This window comes from Cynoglossus semilaevis, chromosome 12, assembly GCF_000523025.1.
Source record: "Cynoglossus semilaevis isolate Cse_v1.0 chromosome 12, Cse_v1.0, whole genome shotgun sequence".
NCBI classification, from domain to species: domain Eukaryota; kingdom Metazoa; phylum Chordata; class Actinopteri; order Pleuronectiformes; family Cynoglossidae; genus Cynoglossus; species Cynoglossus semilaevis.
Window position 1 is genome coordinate 4,993,404 of NC_024318.1, and position 15,872 is coordinate 5,009,275.

General features: G+C 40.4%; 1 long non-coding RNA gene across 1 annotated transcript in view; it reads left to right on the top strand.

Moving 5' to 3' along the window:
* The first annotated feature begins 73 nt into the window (after positions 1 to 73).
* The window catches only part of LOC107989319 (uncharacterized), a 29,891-nt gene continuing 14,092 nt past the window's right edge, over positions 74 to 15,872 (top strand). Inside the window, exons 1-2 of the long non-coding RNA XR_001760823.2 lie at positions 74 to 555; positions 8,016 to 8,164. This is a non-coding gene — a long non-coding RNA (uncharacterized LOC107989319). The remainder of the gene's footprint in view (positions 556 to 8,015; positions 8,165 to 15,872) is intronic.

Consider the following 15,872-nt stretch of genomic DNA (forward strand, 5'->3'; position numbering starts at 1 on the left):
AAACTGTTACAATAGCTATATAATAGCTATAATAGCTATTATTTAAAATAAAAATAAAAAGCGTCCGTATTATTCTCTATCTTTGACAGTAAGGACGGACTCACCAATTTACCCACACGGACAATTCCGGCGATCAGAAAATTTTAAATACTCACAAAACACCGCATAAAAACAACTAAGAAAGTTTTCCTCGATTCAAAGTTAAACGTAACATTTTATTCTTATAAACTATGACATTTAAATACGAAAAAAACTGCTCTGTTTATTTCGGCTGCTTCCCCATCTTCCCTCACTCAATGGACTCTTCCATTTTACTGCGCAAGTGCAGACTGGGTTTAGAGGCGCGAAGTTTCTACAGTGAACCCCAGAACAGGAGGAAAATAATGTAATGTAATGTAATAATGTAAAATAAAAAAAGTGTTGTTTGTCACTTTCACGTTGACACCGTACCCCACCCCCTCCCAAAATACGAACGCAGCAACGTAGCAGTGTATGCTAACTGCTGTCAACGTCAACCCGAGATGGACCTGTTATTACACTGTACATGACGAGGATGTGAGTATGAAAACCGTTAAAAATGGAGAATGCCATTCACGGTGGATAAATGACATGTACGTTAAACGTGTAATACTTTGGTAAAATAGTATTGTAATACACAAAAGCACAATACTTATATTATAAGCCTGTATTTTAAAGCACAGGGTTTTAGCCCTCAATTTCGTTGTACCCCTGCTTAACAATGACAATAAATATCGTTTTATTCTATTCTAATTTGAACAAACAGTACTTGAAACATACTTCTCACTTGTTTAAGTGTAATCTTATTTACTAACCAAAGACTAGTGTTCAATTTTATTTGTTGGTGAAATAAGTTGTAGTTAACTTATAAAAGAAAACCTTTTAAAAATAATTTGACTCTAAGTAGCTTTATTTAATTTTTATTTTTTTATTTTTTAAGTATCCATGAAACTAAAAGACCATAACAGAGCAAGTTCTGGTTCATCTGGAGCTTTTTTTTTTTTGGCATGTTGTACTGTGAGAACTTGTTGTTCACTTCTCAGCACTGATGTTTCTAACTATTTGACGTCCATGCTATGTTTTTTCATTTTTTAGAAATTAATTATTTGTTTTCTAGATAGATAGATAGCACTTTATAATTCCTCGGGAGTTCCCTTCGGGACATTTTCTAAGACCCTTCCTTCCCATCTAGATAGATAGATAGCACTTTATAATCCCTCGGGAGTTAGCTTCGGGAAATTTTCTAAGACCCTTCCTTCCCGTAATATGCAATTACAACTAAATAATTTATTCGGTTTTGACTTTGGGGACAACTTTGTTGTATTGACATCAGTCAAGTGTAAAACTGCATTATGAACTCTTATGTTGATTTATTCATTGATAGTGAAATGTGTTGACATTAGTGAATTACGAGGCAACAGTCATATTTGTTTACACTGCCATCATGCTTTAGAAATATGGAAAGTTTCTTAAACCAACAGAGGCCAATGTCCCATCCCCAAAAACATGTTCAAAGACACATTGATTTTTCAAAAAGCCGTACTTGGTGCAATTTGTTATTTTTTACAGACTATTATAAACATTTATAAATGAAGTATTTATATTGAATCGTAATCTATCCACATGGTAGATAAATAGTCGAATGCGTGGATACATATTTCTTGGTTGGTTCCCTTTTAAATGAATTCACAGGAATAATGAATTTCTTGACCAGGACCTCATTGTGTGTTATTTATACCATTCATCATTCATTAAGAAAACATTTGTCTCACGTTTTGTAGGACTTTAATTTCTTTTGTGGTTATTGAAGGGTCATTTATCCAAAGCTCCCCGGTGTATATGAAGGCTAATGAGTCCACACATGCAACAGCAGCGTCCCATTCATCACCCGTGAAGTAAACACAGCAAATTGACTCTCAGTTTTGCGTTTTTCCTGCTCTGGAGAAAACCGATCTTCATAACAAACTGCGTTCTTAATTACATGGTTGTTTCTGCTGGTGTACCACAGACTTAGTCAAGTGCTTTCAGAGTAAGTCTCTTGATTGAAACTTGTTATGAACCTATTCATCCAAAAAAAAGTCCCTTAACCTGTTGATCAGTCAGTACATCTAAAAGAACCTTCCATGCTTTTACGAGATACTCGATTCTATTTGTTGAACATAGTAAATTAAGTAGAAGTTGACTCCTTTATGACCTCCATTACTGACAGAAAATAAAATAAAAAATCTAGGTCAAGCTGGGTCAAATTAATTAAATGTTGAAATTGAAATCTTTGCTCTGCACCACCCTGGGGATGCGCCCCCCACTTTGGGAACCACAGAAATAGCCAATATGTTCAGGAATACTGTGTTTATAGTCCATTTCCTTGAATATTACTAACCAGAATATTTAGGAATAAACATTGTAATGTCCTTGATTGGCATATGGAGAATGAAACATTTTTTTTCTTCTTTGACATTAAAAACGTAATCAGTAAAAAATCTCCATTTGAACTGAAGGACAGGGGAGTTTTTAGAACTGGAGTGGAGTCTCTAATTCAAACCACACGACAGAGTACACCCCCCTCCCTCTGCACAGTGACCCCCTCCTGAATATCACAAAACATTCATCAGTTGTGACTCCATGACCTCTCTTCATCCCTGCCCCCCCGTACCCCCCCGCCAATCAGAATCAAACCAGCCAGCGTCGCTCTGTCTGTAACTTTTGTACGCGTACATAAAAGCCTTCTTTCCCTTCATGAGTACTCACCCCTCCCTCACCCGTCCCCAAAGCCATGCACCCCCCTTTTAAAAAACTAACATTGGCATTGCCCTGAACACTAATGACCCTGCTTTCTGCCCCCTGTGTGTACCCCTGGTGCAACACTCCACATCCAGGTGATAAATGAGGTCGCCCCACTGTTTGGGGTCAGGTCACTGTTTGACCTCACAGTTCTGGTTGGGGTTTTAAGTGGGAAATGGAAATCACTAGGACCAAAAGTTTGCAAAACCGAGGTCTCGCTTTAAAAGCTCACCAGCAGAGGGAGACAAAGTCTAACTCCTGAGGCTCTCTCGAATTTTCAGCTGTAACTTTTTTACGTCTTCGTATTTTTACTGCCTTTAACTGGGTTGATGTAATGAAAAATAAATCGTGTTACTTCATTTGTACGGTTATTTTTCAACCTCATTTTTTAAATCCTAATTCAAAAAGAAAATCCTCGTCCCGTTCCTATGTTGTTAAATATTAAACCACTGTCGGCGCCCTCATCTGTCCTGTCCCTGAACTGCCTTTCCATGAAATTAAGATTAAAATGGTTTTAGTCACTAAAAATAAATGATTCTCTGTGTAAGTGACTCATGATGAACTTGAGCCCAACGCCAGTTTTTGTTTTGATGTAAAACATTTATATTTGACTTTGGGAAAAAAAACTTCTAACAAGTTTTTTTTTCTTTAATGATATTTATGTCTTAAAAAAGAAAACCATTAAAAGTAATATTAGCTACATTGTTTAACTCTCTGCTAATAACTTAAACAAATATACAACACAAATAATGTTTTATTTAGATTGACTTTTACTAAGGATTAGGATTAGAGACATGTTGTAGTGTGACTAAGGATTAGGATTAGCCTTTTATTTGTTATAGTTACGATTAGAGGTTTTGTGAAGTGCTTACAAAACACCCTGTGTGTGTTTGTGTGTGTGTGAGTTCTGTGCTGTAGGAAGGTCAGCTGGGGGGTCATCAGTGTTTAGTCTGTGTCTGTCAGGTGGCAGCTCCCACTTCCTGTCCACTTCTCCCAGATTTATAAGTTTGCCTTCTCGTACTTTTTAGCTTTTTATTAAACACATACAGTTCATTTTTGTTAAAGAAAGTTGTATTTATAATTGTAAAAAAATAATAAAGAGATGAAAAGTGAAAGTAAATAAATGCATACTCTTCACATTTCGTAGTATTTAGGAATACCCACACAGATACACAAACTCATGTTCAAATACTCCAGTCATACTTCTTCTTCTTCTTCTTCTTCTTCTGCTTCTTCTTCCTTCTCTTAGGAATACCCACACAGATACACAAACTCGTTCAAATACTCCAGTCTTCTTGTTCTTGTTCTTGTTCTTCTTCTCCTCCTTCTTCTTCTTCTTCTTCTTCTTCTTCTTCAGGCCCCAGGATCTCAGAGCTCTATCAAAACACACACTTTCTGTACACAGCTTGGTGTCGTCGGCTCCAGCCGACTCTGTAATGGTCCTGGGAGCCAGACTGCTCTCTGACGCCGGAGCCCAGCTCCAGACCCCGTGTGCGCGACGGCAATTTCCTAAAGAATCCGGAGTGAGAGTGCAACACTTGTCCTTCTATTTTATTTTATTTTAAACAAAAACACCTTTTTCATTCTCACAAGAACAAGGGAATTTTTCTTATTTTTTCCGTAATTAATTCTGTTCTTCCTAAACGGCTATCCCCAGGCTATTTTCTGAGCTAACATTCAGTTTTACTGTATTTACTACTTCTGCAATTTTTACCCCTATCAGGGACTTAATTTAACTTAAGATTTAAATTTCAGAAGGAAAAGCTATAATACCCATCTGTGTGAAAAATCAGGAACTTAATGCCTTAGATTTAATTTAATAAACAGCAGAAAAATTAAAAAGAAAAGTCACTGATTAGAGTCAGAGGAACTCTAGTCTACAGAGTACTGTCTACAGAGTACTGTCTACAGAGTACTGTCTAAAGAGTACTGTTTACAGAGTACTGTTTACAGAGTACTGTTGAGTACTGGTTGTGTGCTGTTTTACTCTCATGTAAACTTGCTAATCAATGCAGATGGATGGTCTCGCTCACACACCAACACAGTTCATGCTGCTCTGCCTGTTAGAACGCAGCAGGGAAATCCAGGATAATCGGAACGAACACTAGAAAAAAAAAGGCGTGTCTTTGGTCCAGAAGAACAACCTCCACACACACATACACACATACAAATGTTTGACAGGTCCTTAGTCTGAGTCTGTCATCATCAACAACAACAACCAACAGGCAGATGTTTATAAGATAAGACGTTTGGCTTCAACTATCAAAGCGAGCAACAGCCCAAACAGGGAATCTCTTTAAAAACCTCAGATCTGTGTGTGTGTGTGTGGCCACATCTAAACAACCCTCAGCAGCAGCAGCAGCTTTGTTGGCAGGTTGCAGCTCGGGGAGCGAGCGTGTTGATGGAACAGCATCGATGTCCGGATTAGGACACGCCTCTGTGATCAGGCGCTCAAACACTAGATAAGAGTGACAGAAACACCCTTTAATCCTGGATAACCCTCCTCTAAATAGGATGGGATAATCCAAACAAACACACACACACACACACCAGGGCTCACACACCAACACAGCATCGCCAACACTTACCTCCAGCCATGAATGAATTCATTTACTTTGGTGGCACTTAGATGTTCTAGTATATTTCTGTGAACGAGATAAAGATGTGGAATATATTTTAGTGCAATATGTAGTGTTTAATGTTGGTTGTATTTGGAGCCTGCAGCTCCCATATTCCCCTTTAGGTGGTGCTGTGAATGCAGTTGCATTGTCATTGTTTTATGTAAATCAAATTTGTAACTTTGTTAAAAACTTATATTGGAATGCTGAATATATTTCAGAACACCACTGTTTGTTTTTCGACTAAAAAGATCAAGAATTTTTTTATACTCTATTTGAAACTATAAATCCCATTTGGTGTAACTGTAAAATCTTAATTTCCCATGAAACCAAATTTAGACTTTTGTATATTTTTCCTGACATTTTTATATTTTTTGGTCTTGATTAATCAGACGTAATGTTAATATTTTGAGAACTTTTATTTTTTAGTGGATATAAACTGAAATGTTTCCTGTCTAGACCCGTCTGTCTTTTCTTAAATTTCCTAACCTTCAAGTGTTCACCTACAGCGACTAAAGCTGTTGACGGAGAAAAACAGCGTGTCGTTACATCTCCGACAGGACGAGCCCTGAGCGACAAAACAAACAGCGATTGTTGATTCCTGCCTCTAGATTAAAAACACCTGTTGGTAAACAAGACAATTATTCAGTGGAGTCCGAGGGGGATCGACGTGTTAATCATACACGCGTCCTCCCGTGTCAAAAGGCAACTGGATCGGCCCCTGCTGAATTCTCACTGATTAACTTGATACTCCTGACTGTTTAAAATTCATTCCACTAAAGAGCAAAAGAAACTCATCCCTCTCCCCCGTGTGTTTGGGTGAGTGTGTGTGTGTGTGTGAGAGAGAGAAACTGCTTTTTTTTTTTCTCAAGTTCCTCGAAAGCGTATGCATAAAATATCCCAGTCCCCAGTGTCAGCACAATTAGCTGTTAAATAAAATGCCGACTCCACAACGCTTTTGCAACATTTTAATTAGAAACAAAGCAGCCGAAGAGCGAGGCCCGATTTAGTAAAATAAACAGCCGCCTGTGCCAAGAAAACGCTCCCTGGAGGGAACGGCGCTCCGTGAGGTTTGCTCCGGAACAGGGAGAGAAGGGGGGAGGAGGGAGGGGAGGGGAGCAGTTTACCTGTGGCACAATCAAGAAAATATTGAAATTAAAACTAACTTTCCTTGCTGGACCACGGCTGTGCAATAGTTCCATGCCCCCTAGGTTGGTCCACCCCCCACTTTGGTTACCACTGAACTGTGACTTTATATTTATATATGAATGAATGTACATTTCTATATCTATATACATATACATATATATTTATATGTATACATGTATTTATATGTATATATGTACATATGTTTGTATGTATATGCACACATATATATTTATGTGCACGTGTGTATGAGTATGTATACATACCTATGAATATATGTATAAATGTGTTCATATATGAATATATATATTTTCATATATGTGTATATGTGTTCATATATCTATATATGTTCATATATGTGTTCATATATGTATATATATGTTCATATATGTGTATACATGTTCATATGTGTTCATATATGTATATATGTTCATATATATGTATATATGTGTTCATATATGTGTATATGTGTTAATATATGTATATATATGTTCATATATGTGTATATATATCTTCATATATGTGTATGTATATATGCATATATATGTTCATATATATGTATATGTATATATATGTTCATATATGTGTATATGTTTGTATAAATACACATAAACCCATATTTGTTCACACGTGTGTTACGACGGCAGAGGGAAATGAAAACAGGAACGGAGTCGTTGATGTTTAAATCTGGATCTGAAGTGACACCACTTACCTCGTGGTTTCAGAGATAATCTGGATTCACTCAGATTTAGTTTTCACACATCTGGAAGTGGCTCGGAATCGTGCCTTACTGTCCCAGAGATTCCCGATGACATTCCTTCTTCAGTCCACCCCCCTCTGTCCCCCTCTCTCCCCCTGTTCCTCCTCTATCCTGTGTCTTTTCATCTTGTTGTCCAACTGTGACAAAGACAGAGTGAAGCTCCTGTGTCTGACTCCTGATCCCAGACCTTTTTCCTCCCTGATCAAAAATGTTTCACAGTTCCATAGAAAACAGACATTTTCCATCTTTGTCCACAGTCAGAATCATTTTTTTTAAAGTTGTCAATTGTAGTTTTCTCTTCAAGACAAACATTTGAATGTCGTACTGTCTGAATTGCTTATATTCAGTTCAAACAATAAATATAATAAATAATATAATATATAATATATAATAAATAAAATAAGACTCAGAGTCTGTGGAATATTCTCCACTTTAAATATGAATAAATAATTTAGAATCGCTATTCCTGAAAAAAAGTTTTCCTTTATTTTAGCCCTCCATTTGCTTCCATTTGCTTGCGTTAAAAGCTAACTCGTTCATGATGATAAATATTATATTCTTGTGACGATATTAATAATTTATATAATTATAATTTTTAAAATAATTTAATGGTTTTAAATGACTTTCCAGGATCTCAAGCACCAGTATCAACCCTCAGTGTTGACATGTGGTGTCTGTTTCTCTCTTTGCAGTCGGGTGGTTTGACACGGAGTCCACTGGAGGGCAGTATAACACCAGTAGAAACGAGGAGGAGCGACAACAAGAACTCCGCCTAGATGTCCTCACCTTCAGTGCCCCCCCCAGAGGGGTGAGGTGGATGGAGTCACCTCCACCTACACATGTATGTCAAACTTTTCTTCTCTTCTCTTTTTTTATTTTTATTTTTTTATTTCAACATGTTTTTTTTATGAAGGACCAGGCCTGTAGTCGATCTTTCAGACACAAACTTTCCTGGACTCTTCAGGTATTTGTTTCTGTTTCTGAGCTGTCCTCATGTGCCCCCCCCTCCCCGTCCCCACCGACTCCCCCCCCCATCCTCAGCCACTGTAACATGAGCTGCATCGACTCTTTGATGTGCTCCAATCTCACATCTCTGTGTGGTTGACGGGCAGGGGTTTAGACATGGCGATCAGGACGTGTTCCTGTGAGCGGCGGTGATTGATTCTGAAGATTATCTTCAGTGCCAACTCCACGTCCCTCTCTGTTCCCTTTAAAGGGGCTTTATCCTCAACATGCTTCACAATCTTCTGCATTTTGTGGCCCAAATAGTTTCTCCATGACGAGAATTAGCCTCAGACAGAGTCAGAGTTAAGTGAATTAAACATTTCAAGAGTCGAGGGCTGCCCCGAAGAAAGTTTTTTGGGCCCCCTGAGAAATTATTCTGGGCTCTGGGGGTCTCTGAAGTGTAATGAGATATTCAGTTTTGTTGTGTTTTTTTTTCTTTCTTTCTTTCTTCTTAATCATTTTTGGGTGACTTAAAGTGATGGGGGGCAATCAGGCGGCTGGGGGATTTGTGCCGATGACGTAAAATTCACAACCAGTTTGTGCATTTGGTGAATTTTGGAAGCAACGGTGATGCTTAAACGGCAGGGGTCTCAAACACCAGTGGGCTGTTGGGGGGTGTTGGGTCCAATGTCCTCCTTTTTGAAGCTGTATTAATCAGTTTTGTTGTGTGAACTTTATTGATCCCATATTTGGGAAATTTGTTTTGCGTATACAACAGATCTGCTGAATAATATGTGGTTCCTCTGGGAATCGAACCCAGGACCTTCTTCAACCAACCGCCAACCGCTACACTATAGAACTCACCAATATTGTCCAATGGTTATTAAAAATAATAATTTTATTTTGACACATAGCTTGAGGTGGGATGTAGGAGTGTAACGGGCCAGGAGGGGGCCCCCAAACCAGGAGTTTGGCATCTCTGATATACTGTTTATATGCAGGCCACAGGAATCTGTATATATAGTCCAGAAATACAGGACATATATATATATATATATATATTAGACACAACACAGGAGGAAAGTCAAAGAGCCGGTGTGTGTTCAGCAGCCGGTGACAGATATTGTTTTTCGATTCTGTGTTCGAGAGACGGAGATAACTGTGTGTGTGTGTGTGTGTGTGTGTGTGTGTGTGTGTGTGTGTGATAGTTCGTCAGTCCAAACAGAGTCATAAAGCACTGCATGGTTAAGCCTGATGAATTAATAACAGGGAGGCAGATGGGTCCCAGGGGCACTATGGGAGCAGAGCAGTGAGGAGAGCAGAAAAGAACGCACATGAAGGCAGCACCAGAAAAAAAAAAAACAGTTCCATCACACACACACACGGTACTCACACACACGTCACACACTGTGATAATCACTCTGGATTATTCAGAATCCAGCAGATATTCCCAGAATACTCTCGCCGTTTTTTTTTTTGCATTTTTGGGAACATCAGTGAAAAATGACTGAGCGGCCCTGAACGCCTCGTCATGGATGTTGGGATGTGAACTCAGTGCAGTCACCGAGTCAGCTGTGACATGGAGACATGGAGAGTTTTAAGTTTCTTTTGGAGACTATGAACATTTACACGTGATAGTCGGATTGGTACCATGGTGTAGCGGTTACCACGCCTACCTCAAAATCAGAGAGTCATGGGTTTGATTCCCAGAGGAACCACATACATCTGCTGTTAACATAATAATTTCCCAAATGTGGGATCAATACAGTACAAATATATATATATATATTTTTTAATGCTAACAGATGGCTAACTTTTTGGGGTTTCTGCCAAACACGCACACACACACATGGATATATATGAACAGGCAAATAGGATGTGAACCCAACAGAACACCGGAGGTGTATAGCGCTCAAAACTCTTCATGCCTCTGCTTCACAGACCCACCTGTGTGTGTGTGTGTGTGTGTGTGTGTATTGGCTCTCCATCGCAGTCATGCGTGCACGCCTCAGTGTGCATTGTTTACATGTCGGTGCCAGTTTCCCTGTGTGCGTTTGTGTGTGTGTCTGTGTCGGCTGCCAAACATGGAGAGCAGGAAGAGGAAGAGAGGCTACGTGGTTGGAGGGGTGTTTATTTATTTATTACCCAGCGGCCTCGGCGGGTTCAGGGGACATGGCAACACTTGTCCTGGGCCCTGGAGCTCTGGCCGGTTGGTGGGCTGTTGTGGCCCTGGCCTTCAGCCCCCCTCCTCCTCACTACCTCCTCCCCCCCCCCTCTACTCCTTTCACTTCCTTCTATACTTTTCACTCCAGGTTTGGCAGAGGTTTTCATTTTTTATTTTCTCCTCTTGTGATTTTCTTTGTTCCATTTGTTTTTTTCTCTTTTATTACATGGAGTGTCTGCCAAACAAACCTGTTTGGTTCGTTTTTTTCTAGAATAGATTTGACAGAAGTGACTGAACCGTAGACATATCAAGATATATATTTTTTCAGATATGTGTGTATATATAAATATATGTATGTGTATATATCTATATGTGTATATAGATACAGTATATGTTTATATTTATAGACATATATATGAAAATATACATATATATACATATCTATATATATGGACATATATATCTCTCTGTATATAGACATATATATGGACATATATATGGACATATATACACACTCAAAGGAACCCCGTTCAATGGTGGCTCATCTCCCTCGAGTTAAGAAAACATTGATTGCTCTCACAAAGACCATGTCACACACACAGTCCACCTGACCCTGTCCCTCTGTGTTTGGTCCAGTGCGTGTGTCCAGACCGCGGTCTGATCGATGGTTGGACTCAGGGATCAATTCCTTGGTCTCAGTGATGTCAGATGTGATACAACATCACTTTGGTTTTGTAGCTGTAAAGTGTTCTGGTCCAGTGAAGGCTTTCAAACATCCTCAACAAAAACCTCAACAATGGGACTGATTAGAACAGGGCCACAGTGGGGAGAGTAAAAGCCCACCATCAAGAGACGTTTGGGTTCGACTCTGGGATTCATGTTCTGAGAGATTGAACCTGAAAGTCTAGTATCGTGAAAAAAAAAAAAAAAGATTTCTGTTCTTTTGACCGACCGTAGCTTCAGGTTACGACGAGGCATGTAGCTGGATCAAAGAGGCGAGCGTTTAGTTGTCACGTGATCAGTTGTGTATGGTCATCATCAGAACCGACAACCTTCTGGTTCAGTATCTGACTGTTCTACTCTGAGACCACAGCAGTGAAGAAGTAAACAGACGAGGGAAGGAAAACCAGTTCATGGGAGAAAAAAAACAAAAATCCTTAAAAGGCGGAAGAAGAGGCAAAAACACAAAAGAATAAAAATTTAATTGAAAAATATAAACCATGTTATCACAGAAAAACACTCCAAATGGACTCAGCCAAATGGGCTGTGTTTGGCAGAAGCCGCAGGATGTAGTGGAGGCAGCGCAAAGTGTTAACACGGAAAACACATCAGAAGAAGAAGAGGGAGGAGGGAGAGACAGAGGGGGGAGGAGGAGAGGGAGTGGTGGTGAACACACATGAAAATACAGACATGTGGCTGATAAGTCCCTCTGTGCCATCAGAGGGCGACGTGTAGGAACGATGGAGGTCACGGAGGTCACAGGGCGTTGTTCCAGGTGTGGAGGGTTTGAAGACGAACGAAGAAATAAATGTCTTTGAGAAGCAGCTCTACAGAAAAACAGAACTCTTTTTTTGCTCTAAACCTGGTAAAATATTTTAATCACATCGTCCTTTTAAAATCCTGTCTAATAAATCCGACCTGTGTCGCTGGCTGTCAGTTAGATTTACACCATAAAAAAGTTTTTTGTTAAAGATTAAAGTCAAAGAAAAAAAACCATTATGTTTTTTGCCAAACAGAAGTTTTTGTTTTGTCTGGGTTTAGCTGGAAGACAACAGTGTAATATAAAATGTAATTTCCTGTCTGCTGAGACAAAGAAATAACAAAGTTGAGACTTGACAGCTTTTCAACAAGTCTAATTGGAGAAATAAAAGGCCCGGAGCCAGACGTCCACATAAAGGTGCGCTTGTTTGGTTGGTGTAGGTGTGTGTGTGTGTGGTTTTGTGTGTGCGCCGCAGACTGGCAGACAGAGACACACTTTTTAATGAAGGGAGGACGGGTGTGTTTGTTTGGTGCGTCCCTGATTCCTGACTCTTCCGCCACAGAGGATTTGTTAAGGCAAAAATAAAGAGAGAGAGAGAGAGACTACAACCAGGGAAGGCGGAGAATCAGTCTGTTAAATATCTCTGGATTTTTTATTTTTTTCCCCCATCATACCCTGCCTGGGTTTTCATGTTTGCAGGAAGTCACGGAGGAGCTGGGAAACTGTCAGCAGTGCCCTGGAACTGTTGGTTCTTACTCTCTTCTGGAACTCTCCAGAATCGTCTCAGTCTCATTATCCATGTATGAAGACAGAACAGATGAACAGATCGGATCAAAAGACAACCACCTGGATTCAAATGTTTAATGATGGATCCTCTGAAGAGATGATGATGATGATGATGATGAAGCTTGGACTTCCAGGTGCACACTGATGCTGCTTCCTGCTTCCCTGTCACTAATCCAAGACCAAAACTTTGACTTGATCTCGGTCTGACTTGCTAGCCTTCTTCTTCTTGTCAACTGTTGACAGTTGACCTCGCTGCGTCCTCTGCTGCCTCCTCTGGTGAAGAACTGTTGGTCGTCTGTACCGTTCAGACTGTCGTAAAAATACTTTGCACACATTTTTAACATCTAGGTCAATTTTCGTTTAGTTTTTGGCCTCCATCAATTTCTGAACCATCAACATTTACACAAGTTCAGCAGCAGCAGCACCAGGACACTGGTACCGACCCAGCAGGCACCCAGCACCGCTGCCATTCCTAAAGCAAAGCTGACTGCTGTATATTTGTTACAACATTGGATTAAATCCATTTCTACTGCGATCTATTGTTCAACAGTACTTCAACAGTACTTTAACAGTACTACAACAGTACTACATTTAATGTCAGATCCATCAAACCAATCCTGACTCCCATGACCTCATGTTAAAAGCTCTAAACTGCAGCTATTTAGTCAACGCTGAGGTCATGTGACCATTTAACCCCAGGCCTGGGCTCAGATTACACCCCGTCCTGGTTTAAAAGACTGGATCAAATGATAATCTGGGGATCTGATCCAGGATCTGGAGCTAAGCTGTTTGGCCCTGATTCATAATGGAATAAAAAGAGCGATGGACTCACTGCTGTGTTTCTGCCCCCAGGCTGTAATCAATACCCCCCCCCACATAACCCCCCTCCCATCATGAGTGGAGGGGCCACAGGGTTCCATGTTTGTGGGGCCTGATAAGAGGAAGTGGAGCAGGAACGTTTAGTTTGGTCTGATGTCAGAGTCGGTATCAGATCATCAGGCTGATCTAATCACAGTGAAGCTGCTGCTGTTACCACTGCTGCTGCTGCTGCTGCACTCAGTGAAATTCTCTGTGTTTCCACATTTGTTTTGTTTTTGTTGTTGGTAGTTGACAGACGGACTGACAGACAGTGTCACGTTTATCTAAAATATATGGTGTGTGACATAGCCTTTTTTTTCCGAGGACAGCAAAGGCATCACTGGTATCACTCTGCCGCCTAGTCAGATACATACAGCTCAACAATCAGAGGTCGTTACCATGACAACCTGGCTGTTTTTGAACTCTGATCAGATCACCTGCTGTCAGGACTTTAACCTTCCACCACTCTGTCTTTACTTCTTTCATCACCTGTTGTCAAAGTCAAACAGCGCCCTCTTCCTGGTCTGACCTGAAGTCCACACTGACCCTCCCCGCCCACCCAGAGAAATTTGCCTGTTCATAATAATTACACAGACCTGTCAGGTCGCCTCGGTCGTCAGTTAGAGCTGCTGATGCCACACTTTTCACTGTCAATCGACGAGGTTTTAACAGCTTCCAGTCACGCCTCTGCTTCATTATTCATCTCCAACACCGGGGCTGAGGGTGGTGCATCCATGTGACATTAACTCCATCTGATTTAATCCATTATTGTATGTATTTTTTTTTTTTTTGCTCCTCAAACCCCGAGTCTAAAAACCCGGCGTTTGTGATTTCCGGCTGTAAATCTGTTTATTTATTTTTTATTTTTTTCTCCCTCTGGCTCATTATTACAACTCCACATTATGAACCTTTTACTACTCTCTGCTATGAAAGTCTTCAATTATAAAACAGGGCACTTGTAAAAAAAAAAGAAAAAAGGCTGTCCGTGTTTTGTCTAATGCCCTCATCCATCTACTGCCCCACCATCACTTTCCCCCTTTTAATTGCGTGAAACACTTTACCCACTAAACGCTCAACCTGTTCACATTAGATGAGCTCTGTTTGTGCTCTGATAACTTCTCTCAGGCGGCTGCTCAACAGGAAGGCTGATGAGCGCTTATATTAAGGCTGTTAAACAGCTGAGGACGGCGCGGGGCTTCTGGGAGCCCGAAGAGACCAGAACCTTTATTGGAAATGTAATTTTTGTTTGTCTGCAATTACCTCCTCTGCTCATTTGTTTTACACTCACTGTTGTTGTTAGCGCCAGGCCGGAGTGTGGCGGCTGGTCTCCGCCGGGGTGCTGGCTGCGGTTTATTACAAAGGGGGGAAGGCTTTCATTGCTGTTTGCCCCCGGTGCCAAGTGACCCCTCTCTGTGGGGTAAAAATTACCACCGAGTGCACGGACTGTGTGTGTATTTACACAGAGGAATTCTACACATGTGTTTTATATCCTATAAATAAATAAGGTGACCCCGACCCTAATGTGAGATGCATGTACACGCCTCGTGTATCTGTATCTGTAGTACTGCAGTACTCTCCAGCAGGCTGAATTACATGAAGTATTTTTGTGCAGATATTTGATTTTTTAGCTCATGCATTGATGACTTCAGGTACATTTGGAGCACTTTTCACGTCACGTGTCATTCACACTTCCGTTCACACCTGTACGATACTACTACGATACTACTACGATAGTATGCGACTGCAGTAGCCTCCGGATACACAGCGTTTACACGGATCTGGTACAAACAAAATCTACATCTAAACGGCGCCACAGAATACGACTCTGATCCCTGCAGTACATATGCCAGGCCTGTATGTGGTGCTGTGGCAACCACACTCAAACATACTAAAACTGGAAAAATTTGATCTGGAAGTTCGGAAAACCAAAAAAAAAAAAGGAAGCTACAGAGGATGCGTATAAAGCTGGAAGCATGAATTTAACAACAGCCCAAAATAAGCTACAGAGGATGCGTATAAAGCTGGCCAACTGTAAACAAACTCGAAACACGAAACGGTGGAGAAGGCTAACTGTAGCAGTAGCCAAATTAGCTCGCGGTCCGACGGAGCATGCTTTCTGATACGGCGCTATAGCTGTCGGACCAGGAGTCATATATGAATTTAACCACCACAGCCCAAAAAGTTTTTACAGACACGTCGTCCAAATGTTGGACATTTTGGACAAAGACATTCTTTCCTGCCCGTTGATAATGAAAGTGACATCGTTTAAAAAAAAAAAAAAAAGACTTGTAAGACTTCATCAGTTGTTGTAGATGG